The 14,472-nt window shown below is 39.2% G+C and overlaps 1 long non-coding RNA gene across 1 annotated transcript; it reads left to right on the plus strand.

The window, feature by feature from the left end:
• Positions 1-4,408: 4,408 nt before the first annotated feature.
• Positions 4,409-11,667, plus strand: LOC147914602 (uncharacterized). The gene is made up of 2 exons (XR_015555051.1): positions 4,409-4,496; positions 11,375-11,667. It is a non-coding gene; the product is annotated as an uncharacterized LOC147914602 (long non-coding RNA).
• The last annotated feature ends 2,805 nt before the right edge of the window (positions 11,668-14,472 follow it).

The following is a 14,472-nucleotide window of genomic DNA, read 5'->3' on the forward strand; positions in this document are numbered from 1 at the left end:
TGTTTTATAGTTTTCGGTGTACAGATCTTTCACCTCTTTGGTTAAGTTTATTCCTAGGTATTTTATTCTTTTTGTTGCAATTGTAAATGGGATGGTATTCTTAATTTCTCTTTCTGCTATTTCGTCATTAGTGTACAGAAATGCAACTGATTTTTGTATGTTGATTTTGTATCCTGCAACTTTACCGTATTCGTTTATTACTTCTAAAAGTTTTCTGGTGGATTCTTTAGGGTTTTCTATATATAAAATCATGTCGTCTGCAAATAGTGACAGTTTCACTTCTTCCTTTCCAATTTGGATCCCTTTTATTTCTTTCTCTTGCCTGATTGCTCTGGCTAGGACTTCCAGTACTATGTTAAATAGGAGTGGTGAGAGTGGGCATCCTTGTCTGGTTCCTGTTCTTAGAGGGATAGCTTTCAGTTGTTGACCATTGAGGATGATATTAGCTGTGGGTTTCTCATATATGGTCTTTATTATGTTGAGGTACTTTCCTTCTATACCCATTTTATTCAGAGTTTTTATCATAAATGGGTGCTGTATCTTGTCAAATGCTTTCTCTGCATCTGTTGAGATGATCATGTGATTTTTATTCTTCATTTTATTAATGTGGTGTATTATGTTGATTAATTTGTGAATGTTAAACCATCCCTGCATACCTGCAATAAATCCCACTTGATCATGGTGTATAATCTTTTTAACGTATTGTTGTATGCGATTTGCTAGTATTTTGTTGAGGATTTTTGCATCGATGTTCATCAGTGATATTGGCCTGTAATTTTTTTTGTGTGTGTTGTCCTTATCTGGTTTTGGCATCAGGGTAATGTCAGCTTCGTAGAATGAGTTAGGGAGCTTCCCCCTCTCCTCAATTTTTTGGAAGAGTTTGAGAAGGATAGGTATTAAGTCTTCTTTGAATGTTTGGTAGAATTCACCAGGGAAGCCGTCTGGTCCTGGACTTTTATTTTTCGGGAGGTTTGTGATTATTGTTTCGATCTCCTTACTGGTGATTGGTCTATTCAAATTCTCTACTTCTTCTTGACCCAGTTTTGGAAGGTTGTATGATTCTACGAATTTATCCATTTCTTCCAGATTGTCGAATTTGTTGGCATATAGCTTTTCATAGTATTCTCTTTTAATCTTTTGTATTTCAGAGGTGTCTGTTGTAACCTCTCCTCTTTCATTTCTGATTTTACTTATTTGTGCCTTCTCTCTTCTTTTCTTGGTAAGTCTAGCTAAAGGTTTGTCAATTTTGTTGATCTTTTCAAAGAACCAGCTCTTGGTTTTATTAATTTTTTCTATTGTTTTTTTGGTCTCTATTTCATTTATTTCTGCTCTGATTTTTATTATTTCCCTTCTTCTACTGATTTTGGGCTTGGTTTGTTCTTCTTTTTCCAGTTCCTTTAGGTACATTGTTAGATTGTTTATTTGAGATTTTTCTTGTTTGTTGAGATAGGCCTGTATTGCTATAAACTTCCCTCTTAGAACCGCTTTTGCTGTATCCCATAAATTCTGGCATGTCGTATTTTCATTTTCATTTGTCTCAAGGTATTTTTTGATTTCTTCTTTGATTTCTTCGTTGACCCAGTCGTTGTTCAGTAGCATTTTGTTTAATCTCCATGTATTTGTGGCTTTTCTGATTTTCTTCCTATAGTTGATTTCCAGTTTCATACCGTTGTGGTCAGAAAAGATGCTTGGTATTATTTCAGTCTTCTTAAATTTATGGAGACTTGTTTTGTGGCCTAATGTGTGATCAATCCTGGAGAATGTTCCATGTGTTTGAAAAGAATGTGTATTCTTCGGTTTTTGGATGGAATGCTCTGTATATATCTACTCTACTAGGTCCATCTGTTCTAGTGTGTCATTTAAGGCTAATGTTTCCTTATTGATCTTCTGTTTGGAAAATCTATTCATTGGTGTAAGTGGAGTGTTAAAGTCCCCTACTATTATTGTGTTACTGTCTATTTCTGTTTTTATGTCTGTCAATAATTGCTTTATATATTTAGGTGCACCTACATTGGGTGCATAGATATTTACAAGTGTTATATCCTCTTGTTGGATTGTTCCCTTGATCATTATGTAATGCCCTTCTTTGTCTCTTTTTATAGTTTTTGTTTTAAAGTCTATTTTGTCTGATATGAGTACTGCTACCCCAGCTTTCTTTTCATTGCCATTTGCGTGGAGTATCTTTTTCCATCCCTTCACTGTCAGTTTGTGAGTGTCTTTAGGTCTGAAGTGTGTCTCTTGTATGCAGCATATATATGGGTCTTGTTTTTTTATCCAGTCAGCCACCCTATGCCTTTTAATTGGAGCATTTAGTCCATTAATGTTTAAAGTAGCTATTGATAAGTATGTACTTACTGCCACTTTTTAACTTTTTTTTTTTCTCTGTTCCTTTCTTCTTCTATACAGAATTGATGGTCACTTTAGTTTGACTCTGTCTGAAAGCTGTACTCTTGAACTCCCCTCCTCCCTCCTTTTATGTTTTTGATATCATATCTAACCTCTTTTTTGTGCATTTGTATCCATTACGTTCTTATCATGGAAATAGATAATTTTTCCTATTTGTGGTCTTCTCTTTTCCCCTTAAATCAGTCCCTTTAACATTTCTTGTAGCACTGGTTTCTTGGTGACAAACTCCTTTAATTTTTGCTTGTCTGGGAAATTTTTGATCTCTCCTTCTGTTTTGAATGATAACCTTGCTGGGTAGAGTATTCTTGGCTGTAAGTTTTTTCTTTTAGCACTTTAAATATATTGTGCCATTCTCTTCTAGCCTGTAAGGTTTCTGCTGAGAAGTCAGCTGATAGCCTTATGGGATTTCCTTTGTATGTAACTTGACTTTCTCTTGCGGCTTTTAGGATTCTCTCTTTATCTTTAATTCTGGACATTTTGATTAGGATGTGTCTTGGTGTGGGCCTCTTTGGGTTTATCTTGTTTGGGGCTCTCTGTGCTTCCTGTACCTGGATGTCTGCTTCCTTCCTTAGGTTAGGGAAGTTTTCATCTATTATTTCTTGAAATAGATTCTCTGCCCGCTTGTCTCGCTCTTCTCCTTCCGGGACACCTATAACACGGATGTTAGTGCGCTTGATGTTGTCCCAGAGGTCCCTTAGACTGTCCTCACTCTTTTTAATTCTTTTCTCTTTTACCTGTTCCCCTTGGGTAATTTCTTCTAGTCTTTCGTCCGGCTCACAGATCCATTCTTCTGTATCCTCTGCTCTGCTTTCAGTCCCTGTAATGAATTTTTCATTTCCAGTATTGTATTCTTCATTTCTGATTGGTTCTTTTTTATATCTTCCATTTCTTTGTTGACATTCTCACTGAGTTCATCTATTCTTCTCCCCAGGTCAGTGAGCATCCTCAACACTCCTAATTTGAACTCTCTGTCAGGTAGGTTGCTCATTTCTGTTTCACTTAGTTCCTTTTCTGGGGTTTTGTCCTGTTCCCTTACTTGGAATGTATTCTTTTGCCTCCTCATTTTGCCTCTTTCTCTGTGCTTGTATCTACGTCTTAGGTAGGTCAGCTACGTCTCCTGCTCTTGGATAGGTGACCTTATGTAAATGATGCCTTAGGAGGCTTCCAGTGTGCTTCCCTCAGTTCTTAATGTTCCAGGGGTGACCCCTATGTGGGCTACGTGTGTCCTTCTGTTGTGGCCTGTTTGCTCTCCCTGTAGGCACCCAGGGAGGCCGAGTTATGCTCCTGGCCAGCTGTTGTAATGCTCAGCTGCTTGTAGTTGTTGTGGGCCCTTCAGTCTCTTTATCAGGTGTGGGGAGACCCAGCACAGTTGGCTGCAAGTTCTAATACATTTGTGTTGCAGTATTTCTTTTAAGTGAGTAGGCCCCCAGTGTGACAGGTTGTTAGGCTCAGGGCCTTACAATTGCTGTAAGCCTCTAGCCTTTAGGTCTCTTGTCAGCTCTCTGAGGATTGCAGCTGGGCGGGGCTGGCCTCAGGCACAGGAGCACCCAATTGTTTCAGGCTTTGGAAGGTAGGGCAAACCCCCTATGTGGGTCTTTGAGAAGCACAAGTCTTCTGCAGCTGACAAACCCTGCCGCCCACAGGTCCACATACACAGTCAACACAGTCCTGCTCCGTGTGCATGCCCTGACCTCCCCAAGCGGACCCAGTCTCTCCACGGCAGGAGCCCCACACACTCCGCCACTGCCCCACACTCTCCACCCACTCCTTGTGTGCACCCTGCCCCACTAAAGTCGGCTCAGTTGCCAGGCTGCAGAGAATCCAGTCTCCAATCTATGCAGGCCCCCAAGTTGCCTGAGGGCTTGTTGTTGGGTGGGGCCCGTCTCTAGGGTGGGCTGCCTGCCCTGGCTGAGCTGGATTAAATCTGTGCTCTAGTGGGTGGGGCAGACCCTGGGCTAGCAGGCCTCAGGGAGAACTCCAATGGTGTCTGTGTCAGCACGCCCACACCAGGCCACAACAATGGCCGCCGCCAATGTCCCAGTCCCTGGAGAGGTCTCACCCCTCACCGAGACGCACTCAGGACCTATTAGGTGAGTCTCTTTTCACCACATCACTGTGCACCTTTCTTTCTGGTGATTTTAGGATGCTTTCTGAAATGGGTGTGTTTGCGCGCAGGCCCTTTAAGATTCGGTTTTAGTTTCTTTGTGAACCGGGTTTTCTGGGGGTACTCCCCAATGTTTTAGTAGCAGGCAAAGTCAGATATTATGCCGCTGGTCTCGATTGTGCTGGGTCCACAAAATACCCACAGCTCCCGGCTCAGGGCCCCGCGCCTCCAGGGAGGCTGCGGACCTGTGCGCTGCTCCCGGCGGCTGTGAAGCTGGCGGCTTGTGAAGGCGGCGTTTTTCCTCTCCAGAAGGGAGTCTCTGCCTCCTCCACCTCAGTTAGGATTGTCCGTTGTTGCAGGAGTTCCTCCTATCCAGTTTTCAGTTCTGTCTCAGGGGTAATTTTTCCACGAGTAGTTGTAAATTGGCTGTGTCCACGGGAGGAGGTGAGTTCAGAGTCTGTTTACGCTGCCATCTTGACTTCCAAACCTCCAGTTTTTTCTTAAATTTCAAGCATATCATTCCTCTCCTCAAACCTGTAACCAATAGCTCTGATATAAGACTCATTTTACTCACATTTAGATTTAGGAAAGGTTATAGCTACAATGTTGTCCTTATTCCATTTAACCTCTCCAGATTTCACCCCTCGACTTAACTGGGCCTGCATGCTTGTCATTATATGTGTTCTATCTTCAAACTCCCAAACCTGTTTCTTTCCTATTGTACCTTTTAATCATTTCTTCAAGAATGAAAAAAATGACAGACATAATGTGCTGACTTTAAATGCCAGGATTATATTTTCTAAGATGAGGAACCAACTTGGTAGAACTCACATTGAATAAACAACGTTAATTATTACTGACAGATTTTTCTTAGGTGGATGGGCACAGGAATTCTTCAGATCAGAACACTCATTAATCCATTATAAAAATTGTGTGCTGAAATTTAGGTTGTTACTGTAATGATAAAATTTATCCCTATGTTGCACTGCATTATTCAAAAGAAGAGAGAGAAAAATCAGATGTGAGAAATGTGCATTATAGGTCATTCATTATTTAAAATAATCAAGTAGTTCATTCAACTGTAGGATAGGTAAGCAAGGGTCTTTTTTAGCACAGGCCTTTTTGGTAGTTGCTTAAGGTAAGAGAGAGACTTTCCCTCCAATTTGACTTTTATTTACCTACTATCTAAACATACCCACTAGGGTATTTCAGTTTGGGGTAATAATTTTAATTCTTGTATTTTTCTCTCTGGTCTTTATTGTCAAATAAAAAAAAATCACTGTCAAAATAAAACTGTTTGAAAATTCATGATTACATTTTTTTCCTGTTTTTCACTAACAAATTAAATAATTGCACAGACTGATAAAAAAATTCTTGTATTTAAAAATTTTTAAATATTCTAGAATTACTATTTAATATCTGAAATTATGAAATGTTAGAGTGGAACTAGAGGAAAGGGAAGATTTGTGCAATTTTGGCATTGAAAGTCCACGCAGTTCAACATATAAGACTGTCTGTGGTAGGCAGCCTCTAAGATGTCCTCCAATGATTCCTACCTCCTGAAATTCACACATTATCTACTCCCCTTGAGTGTGGAGTGGATGTATCTACTCACTGCTAATGAACAGAATATGGCAAAGTGACATGATGTCGCTTCTAAGATTAGGAGAGAAAAATGCTGTGGCTTCCATCTTGGGCATGTTCTCTCTTGCTCTCTGTTGGATTGCTTATCTGGGAGAATCCAGCTGCCTTATCGGGACACGTCCCTGTGAGGCATCCCTGAGGCCCAAAGCAAGGGACTGAAGCCTGCCAACAACATACATGTGAGCTTGGAAGTGGACCCCACCTCAGTCAAACCTTCAGATGAGATCATAGCCCTAGCTGATGGTTTTACTGCAACTTTATGAAAGACCCTGATTCAGAGGCACGCTGCTAACCCATGCCCATATTTCTCATCCATAGAAACTGTGAGATGGTAAATGTTTGTTGTTGTAAGCTGCTAAATTTGGCGGTAATTTGTTATGCAGCAATAGATAGCTAATACAGTTGTATCAATGACGTTGAGATTTTGGCAAAGGGCATATATCATGATATTCTATGCATAACTTTACCTAGAAAAGTAGGACAAAGGGGTTAAGGTAGATAGAAAAAAATAGCACCCTAAGATGTCCACATTCTAATCCATGGAAACTGTGAATATGTTACTTTACATGGCAAAAGGGATTCTGCAGGTGTAATTAAGTTAAGGTTCTCAGCATGGGGAGATTATCCCGGATTATCCAGTTGGGCCCAGTGTAATCACAAAGGTTGTTAGAAAATTGAGGCAAGAGGATTGGAGTCAGAAAATGAGACAGAAGTGACAATGGAAGGAGAGGTTGGAGTGATGTGCTTTAAAGATGAAGGAAAGGCTCATGAGGCACGAAATGCAGGTGGCCTCTAGAAGCTGGAAAAGGCGCAGGAAAGGATTTTTCCCTAGAGCCTCCAGAAGAAATGAATTTCTGCTAACATCTTGATTTTATCCCAGTGAAACTGATTTTGGACTCTGATGGCCAGAACTGTAAGGAAATACATCTGTGTGGTCACTTTGTGGTAATTTGTTACAGCAACAATAGGAAACTAATACAGGGGCTTTTGGTGAACATCCCACTGTTTTGTACGTAATTATCTCTGAAAATTGTTACACAGAAATAGAAAGATGTAAGAAGAAAACAGACCAAAATTCTAAGGGAACAGTTCAAGATGAAACGAGAAGAACAAGATAGTAAAGATTACCGAGAAACTAAAAACAGAAAAAAAATTGAAAACCACATGGTAGGGAATAAAGAGCAGAAATAATGTTGTGAAAAACTGAAATAGAGGGTTGAGATACTATCCTGAAAGGCAAAGGAAGGAAAGATGATAGATACGGAATAAACAGAAGGAAAAAAAAAAAAAAGAAAAAGAAAATTATTCATAAAGAAGAGCAAAAACTATCATACAATGATAGGAAACTTTCCCAAAGCTAAAAATTCTACATATGCATTTTTAAGTCTTATCCATGCTCTAGGCAAAATGAATGAAAAGAAACCTACAGCTAAATACATTTGACAATATTTTTATCTGCAGGAATTAAAAAAATGGTCTAAAAAGCCTCTAGACAAAAATGTGTCTTTAAATCTATGTCTATCTCTATATCTACATATATCCAGCCTACGTCTATATCTGTATCTACATCTATACCTATAACCTGTAAGTAGTCAAAATAAAGGTTGGGCCAAGACTTTTCTTCTGCAGAACAATACGCAAGAAAATTCTAGGGTGATATTTACATATTTCTAGGGTGGGAGGGATGTGACCAAACATGTTGTCCCAGGCCAAATTGAATATCATGGATAAAGGCAATTAAAACCCACATCACATTTCTAAGGACTTATAAAGTATATCACCCATTTGTTCACCATTCTTCAATAACTTGAAGATATACATCCAATGATCAAGAAATAAAATGAAATCAAGCTCATGAATGAAGAAGGAACATTTTCAAAGGAAGGGCATAGAACACTAAAACTAATGGCGTTTTCAAAATCTGAATTATTTTAACATGGGTGCACAGCTCAATGGAAATCACAGAAATTATCAATGAAGGAGAAGACAGAGCAATTGCTCCGCAAGTTATATATTCCAAAGAAATAAATATGTATTTGTGCGAATATATAGCTAAAAGAATGTCAATTGAAGATGTATATATTATGTTAGAAAATAAAAATACCTATAAAACCACCAATAGGGAAATAATTTAATCCATTATAATGTATAACATAATGATGAAAAATGATATAGTTCTTAAGACAGAATGCTAGAAGAATTTTGAACAGCATGGGGAAATGTTCACAATATAATTTAGTGAAAAAAAGCAAGTTATAAAACAGTATGCATAAAATAACAAGTTTTTATGAAAATAATGCTTATGTGTACATGAAATGATACTGGAAGGTTTTGTGCTAAATCATTAACAGCGATTTTCTCTCGATGATTTTCCTCTACTGAGATTTATGCATTTTCTGCCATAAACATGTATCATTTTTGAACAAACAATATGCACAGTCTCTGCTTGAGCAGCAAATAGAAAGATGCACAACCTTCTTTATGTTTCATGAGTTGCTTTAAGAAGCAGTTGAACTTTGACCACCAATTACTGTCAGACAGAGCAGCACAACATCCAATATGAAGAAGCAAAACCATTATTTTGAAGTAGCCAGACATTCTCCAGCGTTCAGATGGACAGTGTTAAATAATTCAGATCACTAAGTCACTCAGTTATCTAGAGGGACATTTTCTAGTTAGTGCAGACCAATGTGCCTATTGTAGTAACAGATTTCTTAGAATCCAGTATACTTCAGGCACCAAATTAAAATTATTTTAAGATTCAATTAGATCATTGTTAAGATTTACCTTGAAAATCCTTGAGGCTAGGATGTTGTACATTCTCTGTAGACATTACTAATTGATAGGAGCTGGCATTCAAGGAATTACTGATTTGCCATCCTAGGGGCATCACTCTGAAGTTACATTAATTCATTCAATCACTTTGTTAGTCAGATAGTCAGTCTGCTATCATCAAATATTTGTTAAGTTTCAGACATCGTTCCACCCATTCCATGAAAGCGTGGTAGCGAACAAGACACCCAAGATGCCTCCTCTCATGGAACTCACATCCCATTGTGGGAAGTTGGTCAATAAGTAACACCTGTGTTTAAGGAAAAGCAAGAGGTCCAACGTGGCTGGGGCAGATAAATGAGGATGTATCAGTCATGATCCGCTGAGGAAAACAAAAACTCCTTAATGCAGTTAAAATAGAGGAAATTAATATAATGGAATAGGTTGCATGGGTGGTAGAAGAGCTAAGAAGCCAGAGGGGATTGTCTAATCCAAAGATTAGAAGTAGCAGGAAGGCATTAGCAGCTCCAGGCTGGGAGGCCTAAGAGAGGATGCAGGGTTGCTGGGGCCACTCAGCAGAAGCTGGACTTGCCTGACGGGAGCAGAAGCCATGGAGGAGACGGGTCAGAGAGATTAGGGGTGAATATCCTAGCGCCTCCCTTCTTCCGTCTCCTGCCAGTGCCTTCCATGGGCAAGACTCAGGCAGAAGCCAGCTGGTGCAGGAGCAGAGCAGGGAACAGGGAAGGAACAGCTCTGTGGGCAAACAGGAGGGGCAAGAATAGGGTGGGAGAGGAGTGAGGTCCTGGGGAAATCAGATGAGAAAGATCATTATAGGCTGAGGGAGAGTTGGGATCATAATCTAAGTGGAAGAGAAGACTTGGAGAATCTCAAGTCCCAGGAGGGAGTGGTGTAAAATCCTGGAACTTAGAAAGTTTGATTCTCCCTACAAGTCTTCTGAGTCGCATTTCCCTGCAGAGATTGTGTACCTGTCCCTAATCCCCATCCTAAATGCTATAGTAATTTATCCTAGCAGAAGGCCAATTTGCCCTTCACATATTACACATCTAAAGTACTCAGATCAAATATTTCCAGTTCAGACACTGTTCAGAGACTTCACTGATCCGCAATATATCATAGCCATTATAAGCACAAACAGATGACGTGGGTTCAAATCCTATTTCTGCCATTTACCACCTGTGTGACTTTGGGCAAGTCATACAACTTCTCTGTGTCTCTGTTTCCTAATCTGCAAAATGAGGCTAATAATGGTACCTACTTGATAGGATTATCGGGAAGATGAAGTGCATAACCTGGGCCATTGCCTGACCAGGAGAAAGGACTTGTTTGTGTTTGCTTAATCCCAGCCCTTGTAAAATGCCCAAAGTGAGGCCATTGATATTACAGACAAACCTTGAAGGATATGATATTCAAGTTTCTAAATCCCCCAAGCCAATGCTTCTCGAAGTGTGGTCCCAACTAGCAGCAGCAGCAGCATTACCGGGGAACTTGTTAGAAATGTAAATTCTTGGGCCCCACCCTAACCCACTCAATTAGGAGGTGGGGCCTGGAAATCTGTGTTTTTACAAGCCTTCCAGGAGATTCTGATGTGCAGCTGCTGCCTAAATATTCAGTTAGGTAGCCTGAAAGAAATATATCTGAACTGCACTGATTTAACTTATTACACAAAGGCCTCCAGTGAACAGTTCAAAATAGGAAATAAGAAGTTATTGAAACGTGCTTCTGCATCCCTTTTTGAAATTTCTATTACACTATTCATACTCCACGTGAAGGTGATTTTTTTAAGTGTAAATGCAATATAAAAAGATATTTTTTATGACAATATTCAATGTCTTTTTTAAAAAAATATCACTCGTGTGTGTGTGTGTGTGTGTGTGTGTGTGTGTATTGAAGCACTAAATTCCTCCTATGTCAGTGATAGCATGGGGTTAGTTTCTCTTAGTTCTCATGCTAAGACTTTTTATCCCACACCAGTCCCACCTCATCTAAGGATCAAGGACCCCGCCTTGTGTCCTGGGCTGTCGACAAGGCTGCTGTTCTCATGGGGCCAGCAACACAGGCAGGGGGCCTTCTGCTGGATGGACCACAGAAGACAGGCAGGCAGCTGTAGGTGGAAAGCCCTCACCCGAAGGGTTTTGAAGACAGTGGACACGGCTCCTTCGTACAAGAGCAGAGGGAATCACCCAGCGTCCACCATGCTCCTTCAGGACAGAACCTTCTCCCTTAGACCCATGACCTCCTCCAAGTTCATGATACTCATCCCCAAGACAAAGGCCCTTGTGGCATCTCCCAGAGATGGGGCACAATTCTCTTCTCTTTCTAATCATTTCCATGGCAAAACTTCTGCAAGACTTCGCTTTGATTCTCAGACGCCCAGTGTGGAATTAAAATGATTACTGAAAATAATTTTGTTTTTCTCTTTACATTTAGGCTACAACAAGCCTAATTACCCCTCAGAGCCATGGAGGAATGTCTCAGACCAACAAGGAAAAGATTAGAAAGAGCAGGAAAAAAGAAAAATCTCTAAGATTAATATCTCAAGAACTCTTCCCACTACACTCAAGAAAAAAAGAAAGTTAATCTGCAAACTCACGCTGTCCTCTTTTGTGCCTCTGTTGTCAAGATTTTGTTTTGAATCATGGTGGCTTCATTTCACCTAGGTCTCTTGCTGGGAACTATTCACACTCCCTCCTGTCATTAAAGATTCCGGTTCTTAGACTGTTTCACTCTAGCGTACGTGTGTCTACTCTTGTAAACCAACTCACATCCCTTTGGGAAGCAGATATGGTATAAATAATGAATGAAGTAACGAAAATCTGGTCTCAGGGCATTATGTCCTGAGGCAAAACTTTGCAAAGTTGCAAATAAACCTGTGCTTTAAAATGCCATTTCTTTAAATATTAATAGTTTTATTTATTTAATAGAGGTGTTAAGCTTTGGAATCAGATTTCACGGGATCATCCTAGCACAACTACTTTTCAGTTGTGTGACAACTTTTTGGTACCTCAGTTTTCTCATTAGTAAAACAGAGAGTAATGATATCCCTCTGATGAGGTAGTTGTGAATTTAGATAAATTATACGCAAAGTTCTCGTCATAGTGCCCGGAACTTAATAGATTTTAAATGGATGTCAGCTGTTGCTAATATTGTTCGTATCGTTATCATTGTTGTTGCTAGTTATTGGCAACTTTGCTCTAAAAAAAGATTTAAAAGAGCTTCAAAGATACGTGCAACTCACGAAATGTCGTAATTAGAAGGAAGTGAAAAAGATTAAGAATGTGGATAGTTATGATATTCTAGACTAATCACTCCTTTGTTATTTTTATTGTATCTTTATCTATCTTATTGGAATTATAATCAATTCTCAAATAATTTTCAAGTTCTTGAATTATTAAGGGGCTTACTTTTTGCTTTTATCATTTCCACTAAGAGTTTAAATCAAGATTTCTCCAAATGTTTGGAAGTAAATAGTCATTATTACATACACTCTAAAACACATACATGTGTGCACACGCAGGCACGTGCACACACACACACACACACATACACACACACACACGAGGGGTAAATATTACCATGTCCAGGGAACTAGAAGTCACCAAGGAGCAAAATCATAGTGTCTCCCTAAACAGTAGCACATGTCACTCTTCTAGAGAGAAACTTCTCGTACTAACCTGTACATTGATTTACCTAAATGATCAGAAAACAGCATATAAATGATGCTACTGGAGAGATTTAAAGAAATCCAGATTCCTGAGCCTTATGTCAAACCTACTAAATCAGACTCTCCCAACGTGGGAAGTTATCACAAGGTTTCTCACAACCTGGTCTCCCCTGTTAGGATAAATAATAATGCTGCCTATAATAAAAAGATTTGCTGATGGTTACGACAGGAGGCTTTTCAATCGTTCAGTTATAGGGAAGCAATGGGAAGAATCCATTAGAACTTGGTGTCAGAGAAGTGATTGTGGTAGACTGGAAATAAGAAGGGAACTGATAAGAACTGCTAAAGACAAGACTGGAAAAGGAATAGGATTGCTGAAGTGTTCCTTCCTATATCAGCAAGGGGGAAATAAAGCTTCACGTATAGATCCTATTCTCCAGGGGCACGTTGCCATTGACACATAATTTCAGGGGAAGAAACCGGACTTCCTTTTGAATGCAACCATTCTGTATGTAAAGGTGATAAGGAGAGATAGTTAGCTGATTCAGTCATTCTGAGTATCTATTTTGTAGTTCTGGAGAATTCTTCTCCTAAAATTGACTTACTTTATATTCGCCTAAACTTCACCCACACTCTCCTCTCCAAAATCAAATTTACCATTGGTGTGAAATAGATTTGAACCTCCACCTTTCTCTCAAATTTTTCTTCAACTCTAAATTAAACATAAAGGAATGGGCAGGAAATCATTTTCACCAGCATGAAAGCACCACACACTTCTGCCTGCTGACAAGGACCTTCTCCATCCCAAGTGACGTCACAGATTGTTGCCTTAAAGAAGCGACAGATTTCTACAGAATCTTTTTCCTCCGTGATAGTATTTCTTATCATTTTTTAAAAACATAATGACAGTGAGCACTAAAAAGGGCTGCTTAGACTAAAAATCATATCAGTTTATTCTATTTTAATCTAAAGTGATGGCTTCTCCTTTAGTCATCCTTTAGGCAATTAACGTTTACCAGTTTAAAAGCATTTTTCTATTTGCTTTTGTGATTTTTCTTGGAAATTGATTCTGTATTTGTATTGTTTTTTTTTTTAATTTTTTATTTATTGCAGTAACATTGGTTTATAACATTGTATAAATTTCAGGTGTACATCATTGTACTTCTATTTCTGCAGAGATTACATCGTGTTCACCACCAAAATACTAATTACAACCCATCACCACACACATGTACCGAATTATCCCTTTCACCCTCCTCCCTCCCCCCTTCCCCTCTGGTAACCACCAATCCAATCTCTGTCCCTATGTGTTTGTTTATTGTTGTTATTATCTACTACTTAATGAAGGAAATCATATGGTATTTGACCTTCTCGTTCTGACTTATTTCACTTTGCATAATACCCTCATTGTCCATCCATGTTGTCACAAATGGCTGGATTTCATCGTTTCTTATGGCTGAGTAGTATTCCATTGTGTATATACACCACAGCTTCTTTATATTTGTATTGTTGTAAGGCAAAAGATTTAAACTGAAGTCCCCACTTGTTCGTATTCAGTATTTCTGCCCGTGGCACCTCTTGCTCCTAATATATTGATTCTACTATTTCATAAAGGTTATTGTGACATCTTGTCCTTAGAGTAAAAGTCCTCCACTGGTCTCTACTTTTTTCTGTGATTCCAGAGAAAGTAGTTTTGAATGTAAAAGGGTATAGTTGATGGTAATGCTGGAAAGTTCACAGAGTTCTGCTCTTCCAGCACTATTCTAACTAATTTTATCAATAGATAACACTGAAAGCTTGCCGTGTGCAAATCATGTGCTAAATGGTTTAAGTGCATTATCTCGTTTATTCCTCCTCACACCCC

Source organism: Ceratotherium simum, chromosome 18 (genome assembly GCF_057802395.1).
Source record: "Ceratotherium simum simum isolate JZ-2026a chromosome 18, ASM5780239v1, whole genome shotgun sequence".
In the NCBI taxonomy this organism is placed as follows: domain Eukaryota; kingdom Metazoa; phylum Chordata; class Mammalia; order Perissodactyla; family Rhinocerotidae; genus Ceratotherium; species Ceratotherium simum.